Consider the following 8,273-nt stretch of genomic DNA (forward strand, 5'->3'; position numbering starts at 1 on the left):
ATTTTCATCGCCGGTGACTATACCTAATCAGCATTTTTCAGGAATTTTGAACCATTTTAAGTTTTTTAACCTACTTGAGGATTTTTCGAGCTTAACTTAGGATTTTTAGAGCCTATTTTAGAAACCTAAAAGTATGATGCTTTTTAGAACCTATAAATCCGAAGTCTAATTAAAACACAGATTTTACACCTGGCATTTCAGCCTCTCCAGTTCAGCTTACCACGATATAACGTTTATGTACATTTTAGCCCACTTTATGCACAGGGGCTGGACCTACAGTTTTAAGAGGCATCCAAACCACTATGTGCAGAGCCCTTGATTGCAAGGGGAGGACGTAACGTTATCCCTATACCATCAGAGAGGCCACTCCATTTTGAAACGTGTGAACAGAATTAGAGAATTGTTTGTTTGTGTGAGTTGGTGTTTTAAGTCCACTTTATGCACAGTAAGGCTAATCGGGACTGGACCTACAGTTTAATGTGGGATCCGAACCACTATGTAACTCCACCGGGTATCGGACCCGGGACCCTACAGAATTAAAGAGGGCGGACCTTACGTTTTGCTCCAATTTGCCTAAGCTAAATGTATTTACAATAAGAAACGAAATTCTCTGCAGTTTTATGGCATTAGTCGAGCTAAAAGTTTTTAATAACAACTTTCCAATGTAATGTGTGATTTCAAAGTGTATTGGGGGCAAAATAGACAACAATATTATGACCATACCAAGTGTAGCAACATTAGAGGTTTTAAATTAAAATTCCATGCATTGAATGGCTGATGTGGTATTTCATTTACGTGAAAATATTTCAAGGTAGCACGTTAAAAACGAATTTTCCTTGGTTTCGGGCATTCCAAATTCTCCTCATAAGGGATGGCGCAAAAGTCATCATCCTATTTGAACTGACCTTTATTTTGACATCTTGTTGTTTATATCAGTAGTGTTTTGTCAGTTAAATAGAAGACACTCATGAAATGTATTGTGTACGAAAATGAATAAGTATACCCCACATACAGCCCGCGAAACATTAGATCTTTTGCGTAACACTTTTCCGGGCAGAGTAAGTAATATCCCGTTTTGATGATTTGCCATGGCCGACCAGGTCCCCGATTTGACCGCTCCAGGTTTTTCCCTTTGGGAATATTTGAAGTCATTGGTTTATGTGAATAAGCCAGAGACGTTACGGCAACTAAAGGACAATATTCAGCATGAAATTGAAAACATTTCCCCGCAATTCTTTCCAACACCACCAACGCAATAAAAAGAGCCCAAATTTGCATCAATTCGAATGGTGGTCATTTATTGGATGTTATCTTTAAAAATTGAGGACATAAAACTTACAAGTATCAATAAAAGTTTAACACAAAAAAACCTACTTTATTTAATTTAAAACCCAAGCTATAGGCTAAAAAAGGAACAACTTGTTCAAATGGGTGAATGACATACATGGACGACCGGACGATTTTTCCAGGGTCTCACTTCAATACCTAACATTCGGTGCTCTATGTGACAGCATGACATAATAAAGATAGAAGCACATTTAGGGAATGTTGGGTAGGGCCCCACATATTCTCGATCTCGGCCATTTTGGAGGTGATGTAATCAGTACCACGGTCTGGCCGCCTTTAACACACAGGGTCGCCCCCAGCCAGGTACCCATTGATTTGAGGCAGGGTGAGCTCCGGAGTCACTTCATGTTGGGGACAAGGCCGGAAAAATTCTGACCTCAGATCAATCACCCTTTTAGGTCCAAATATTTTTCTAAGAATTTTATTTTCAAATACATAATACCACAGGCAAAATTACTGTTAATGTACAGTAACTTTTAGTTTCTTAGGTATGATACGAGAGGATAAACGTTTATTAAGTGAAAAGTAACACGCACTTCCTGAATTAAGCCTACTTTTTATTTCCTCTTTAATATCATTTTCATTTGTTAGTATTGCTTCGAACTATTAATAGTAGGGCGACAAACTGGCCAAAACTTGTCACCTCGTGGAAACGTCACCGCCACAAGCGCCAACACTATTTTTCTAAAACATTTCTTCAAGGAGAGTTAAAAAAGTGATGTTGCAAACTTCGCAACCTGGGACGGTGGACGCCATATTGGATTCAAAATGGTGGAAAATCAAAACACTTAGCTTACTATGTCTCACGAAAACAGAACATATCCTGTAAAACCTTTAAAAATATATAAAAACTTAAAGAAAGGCTTGATTTAGGCGTATAAACATAAAATAGGTTCTAACAAGCAAAATAGTTTTTTTTAGGCACTATAAAACTTCATCAGCGTTTTCTAACGAAACGCTGACATAACTTATTATTTCTTACATACCTGTAAAGGAAAAAAAATAGGTTAAAAACCTAAATCCGAGGTCTAGTTATAATACAACGCCGACAAATATGTTTTGATTTATAACTTCGGAACTAAGAAAGATAACATCCTCAAACAACTTTAAAAATAATCATGAGAAACTGTACTTTACTTTTTATCATAACCATATTTTCGACGTGATTGACAGAACCGTTCTCATTTTACCGGCATACACAAAATGATATCCCCCCCTCCTCTCGTCGTCGCATTTTAAACGAGGGATTAGGGTTCGATTATGGTGGAGGCACATAGTGGTTCATATCTCACATAAAACCGTGGGTCCAGTCCCAATTAATATAATTATCTCTGCATAAAAGTGGATTCAAAACTCAATTAACCAATTATTAGTAGAGGTGTGAAATAGATGAAGTTTTGTTGTATTTGTGTGAACAATGATTACAGAAAGAAAGAGACATACGTCGGAAATATTCAATCTAAAATGCTCTCCCTTTGTGTCCATCAGTTAACGTTATTGCCTTGCAAGCAACAAGTCTCGGATTAAATTTACTTTAAGTATCTCATAAATCTATTCCCTATTTATGCATTTGCGTCAAACCTTGATTTATTATTTTAACTATCTGGAAAAGAACTGCCCGATCGTTTTATTTAATAAAATGCTATCGTTACTTTTTATAATACTTAGTCATTCTTTGGGAATAGCAAGTGAACCGGGGGTCTCCCGCTAGATCCGCCAATGCATACAATATGCCTGTTTTCGGAGAATTACCCAAAACGAGAAAACGCGCACACAAATAAGAAACCACTTGACCCCACGGAAGCCTATTCATGAACTTTTGCCTGGCCATTTCCTGCCCCTTCCCTCTTCCCAACACCTGTTTGCAGCGAGTGGCAACAGGCGGAAGACTGTTATTTTTAACTCCCCAAATTGCGGTTAACACAAGAAAGGAAAGCGCCTTTTTTGAATGGTCTGAATTGTAAAAGAAGGTATAGACCATCAAAACCCAACATTTCCTCTGCTTTTTGCATATTTATTATTTTCTCCTCGAATGTGAACGGCTTTTGTTTCTGGCAGAAACACACATGTTTGGGGGGTGTTGATCTCAAAAGTAAAAGCCCATAACAGCTCATACTGAACTCTTAACTTGGGGCTCCACTATAGTCTGACAACCTCGCGGGAGATCCCCGGAATTGGTTGGACTTTATCCAGCCTTGTCCCCGCACCCAGCATCATATCAATGGGTACCTGAGAGCAACCCTGGGGGGATAAATGCTGTCGGAGCATGGTGCTGATTACATCACCCGCAAAATGGCCGAGATTGAGAATGTGTGGAGTCCCACCACACCACTACACGTGCTTTCAGGACACTGTGCTATACAGGCACGTATCCAGAGGGGGGGCTTAGGGGGCTCGAGCCCCCCCCGAAAGTTTTAGGTTTACACTAGATAAAATGAGTTTTTTTTTGTTTCTTGTGGTGTGAAATAAAATAATGTGACAATAATTTAAGGAAAGAAATAATTATGGAGGCAAGACGGAGAATGTTCCATAACCCTGTTATTAATAATAGCACGTATCCAAGATGGGGCACAGGGGCCTCGACCCTATCCCCAGGAAATTTTTCACTTTACGTTAGATAAAATTAGGTTTTTGGCTTCTTAAATAATGTTAAAATAATGTAAGGAGAGAGATAATTATCGAGGCAAGACGGAGCATGTTTTATACCCCTGTTATTATTAATAGCATGTAGCCAAGGTGGGTATGAGGTGGCTCGAGCCCCCCCCCCCTCAGGAAAGTTTTAAATTTACACTAGATAAAATTAGATTTTTGGCGTCTTGAATAATGTGAAGATAATAAATTTATAAATCTGAGAGAAATAATTATCGAGACAAGACGGAGAGTGTTCTATAACCCTATTATTGTCAATAGCACGTATCCAAGGTGGGAATCAGGAGGCTTGAGCCCCCCTTCAGGATTTTTTTTCTGTTTACACTACATAAAATTAGGATTTTGGCTTCTTGAATAATGTCATGATAATTTGGGAGAAATAATTATCGAGACAAGATGGAGAATGTTCTATAACCCTGTTATTGTTAATAGCACGTATCCAAGGTGGGGTTGATGTGGCTCGAGCCCCCCCCATGATTTTTTTTATTTTACACTAGATAAAATTAGGTTTTTGGCTTTTTGAATAATGTAACGATGATTTAAGGAGATAGACAAGTATCGAGGCAAGACTGAGAATGTTCTATAACCCTGTTGTTGGTAATATTGCACGTACACTTTTCTTGCGCTTTCGGTGTTGACTCAGCGCACTTGAGGACTATGTAGAGACTTGTCAGCATTTGGAAGCTGCACAACAAAGGTAGAGCCACACGTAGGGCGATTCGTTGTAATTTCTAATCTCTGGAAGGCGGGAGAGGGTACGTTCTTGAATGAGAGAAGGAGTCAATTACTGGCGATATTAACGATCGTTTTATCTGCGGAACGTTCTACAATATAATGAGTATATAAATACGCCGATTCAATTTTTCGATTGATCTGTACAAAGAATCGGTTAATGAGATTTCAGAGGTAAGTGTGACAATTCATACAGTCGATTGGTGATCAGATCAGTCAGCGTCCTCTGGTTGCTTTATAAGATATAGTGATTCGAAAATGAAGACATTGACGACAGCAGAACTTCCGGGGCCTCAGAGTAGTGCTAGCTCGGTTCGAGGGCCGAAGAGATCAAGGACTCTCTCTCTTTCTCTCTCTCTCTCTCTCTCTCTCTCTCTATAAAGTGAATATTTCATCAGTACCGGATATTAAAACAGAAATAAGCTGCATAGATCAACTGAAAATCAAAGTTTTGAGTGATGATTTAGTTTTGCCAGAACTAAATTTCGTATATGCAGTCTGAGAATTTCATGATATAAAAAAATACTTTTGTTTAAGCCTATTGGGTTCGAAACACATTCAAACACTTAACTACCATAAAGAGACAGCCGAAAATTTTATGAATGTCGAGAAGAGAAAGCAAGAAGATGTTGCATATGTAGACATTTTAGGCGGAAATTGCAGGCTCTACCAGGACCCACATCAGGGCTCTACCAACTGAGCCACCTAGTCATCCTTGACTTCAACCGATTTTTCGTTAAAATGTCTACATAGTACATGTCCTGTGTATATCAAATCGTAAGGTGTTGCCTGCATAGTGAACAAGCACAAAAAATATAGGAGAGAGAAGAAAACTGAGGAGCATTATCACCGGTTGCGGATAATTTTTTTCTGTGGTCAACAAGAGCTACTACTTCAAGGTGACAATGACAGTGGCCTAATAAGGGAGATTTCACACCGTGTCGCCTGAAGATTAGGTTTGTGCGGCCTTTTGTGTCGCTACGGTGTGAAACGTTGCTGTTGATTGGCCCATTCCAATCGAAATGTATCGCGTGTCCCTTCGGTCTGAAACCTTCCTAAGTCTTGAAAATCCAAGTCACAAGGATGGAAAATTAGGGCCTTGTTAAGGTTAGGTGTGAAGGCAGGTAGACCACAGCACCCTAAAGGATCATATTCAAACCTGCAGGAAGAACGCATCTTACTTCAATCTCCAATATGATGATAAAAACTTCTGGTGAGTTCATTTTAAAAAATGTGTCCGAGATAAAGAGAGGCGTGCCCAGGATTTTTGGAAGGGAGATGGGTTACGCATACTATTTTTGGTAGTCAGTCCTGATTTTGCCATTTTTTCCCTGTCTTTGACGTTCCTCTTTTTTTTCTTTTTTTTTTTAAAAAAAGGAATACTGTGTCAAATGGGGTTATTACCTCACCAACCCTCCCTTGGGCATGTCACTGGAGATAAATGAGTAAGCATTTGATCATACTGGGAGATGAAACATTAGATGTGCTGGGAACGGAAGGGTTTTCATTATGCATTAATTGTTTCGTGATCCACCTGTATTCGAGAAGACTTCCTTTGTTTCGTGCCAATATATAACAAGACAGCGAAAGCTGTGACAGGCATTTTTGAATACTTGTGAGTGCTAAGGCCTGAATCGGAACAATTTGGTGGGTTTCGGCTTTTATAAGAGCTGAAAAAATGGGAGGACAAGACACGTTAGTGGTGTTCAGGCTCGAATTAGAGAGAAATATTCGAGAGCTGTCTGCGTCCAGTTCGCAACCCACAATTTGAATCTCGCGTTGTCGAGTGGATTGTCCATCCCGTGCATGTGTAACAGCTTCGTAAAAACACTCAAAGATACCATAGATGTTTTTATACCTGATGAGAAGAAATGGACAAACACACATACTGAGATGGTTCCGGCACACATTATTAATGCATGGAAACAGAGGAGTCGAGTGGTAAAAAATGTTCCGATTTCACGTTCTGATTAAAATGATAGCCTTACAGTGGCAACGATTTAAGGGATAGTTGCTCCCCATTTTTTATTTTTCTGCTTCAAAATTATGGCTTCTTAATGTTAAGCCTTGGCTACCAAGAGAAAGTAAACTTTCCTTGCAACGCCCTCCGCACCCCCCCTCGTTTTGGAACCCAATTGCCACCACTGGTCTTAAACATACAATTGTGAGGTTCTTACTATAGTTAAAGCTTTCCCCTGTGCATAGCACCACGCCATGAAGGCGTATAGGGGGTGTAGGGGTAACGTCCCACACTTTCTTGATCCGGTCGTGAGTGGGGGTGATGTGATCAGCATCACGCCCCTGACCGCCTTTACCCCCCAGAAAAATGGTGTTGAGCCCCCCCCGAAAGGAATTCCTGGATACGTGCCTGGTGCTATATGCATGGGGGAATTTACATTACCTTTACCCAGTGGCGTGGCGTGGATTTTGAAAAGTGTTACCGGTTATCAGTAGGACATTTAAGGGAGACTTGGGCGCCTCCCCACCTCATGCCCCCCCCCCCAATGTCTTCCAAGTAGTTCATATAATATTAATCTGGTACGTATGCAATTCAATACTAGATTTTGGTAAAGTTATTAATCAGAAAAAAAAATGTTGACATAAGGACTAAAGTGAAACCGCAAACATTGGTTGTTGACACAATAATACGTAATTTGATACTTACAGAAACATCGAAGGCTACTTATAGAGCAGATCAATCCGACTTTGAAAATAGTTATATGATGCTGGGATCCCGGGTTCGAAACCTAGCTTGGGCATGGGCGTTTGTGATGTCTATTCATCAATTTAATCATATCATCACTCATCCCCATCTTCGCAAATTAGCCAAAAGTGGCACAAGCGAAGCAAAATCAATCAAATCAAATCAAAAAACTTCTATGATGCTGTCATAAAGAGAAGTTTTTCATTTGATTTTGAATTTTTGGGTGCGTCATGGTCCATGTTATCCACATCTGAATTCGACACGTTTTTTTTGTTTTTTTCACCCGAAAATAGAGTACATGGCCAACAAAAGAGTTTCGACAACTGCACACATCCACATAACCACGGATAGTGGTTATACCACGAAACATTGAAATGTCGGTCATATCCAGCAGACGACTTGGTTTTTAAATCGTTCAAAATAGGCTTTGGCCTCCCTTTCGCCACAATTTCGATGTTTTCTGCAAAATAACGAACCGAAAGATTGCTTCAAAATATCTTCTATCGCACGATTACACACACTGTCCAGATAGGATGAACCTGCCACCTCGGAACTCGGAGCAAGCTTCATAAATTAATTGACAATGCCCGAAAACAACATAAAGACGAAAGACACCAGTCACAAAAATCCCACTGCACAGTCCCTCCCACAAACCGTTGTTTACTTTTGTAACACGTGAAGCACCCTCCTTGCCCCCTCCCCTCTCAGCATCGGCCCTTCCACAATATTTCCTTCGGAACCTGCAAGATGTCCAGTTCTACTAATGTTGCCATCTTAGTTCATTTGAAACCAGATTTGCCCAAATCGCGAAACATTTTCGTTTCAAATAAGACGTATGTAG

This window comes from Lepisma saccharinum, chromosome 1, assembly GCF_977018435.1.
Source record: "Lepisma saccharinum chromosome 1, izLepSacc3.1, whole genome shotgun sequence".
Lineage (NCBI taxonomy): Eukaryota > Metazoa > Arthropoda > Insecta > Zygentoma > Lepismatidae > Lepisma > Lepisma saccharinum.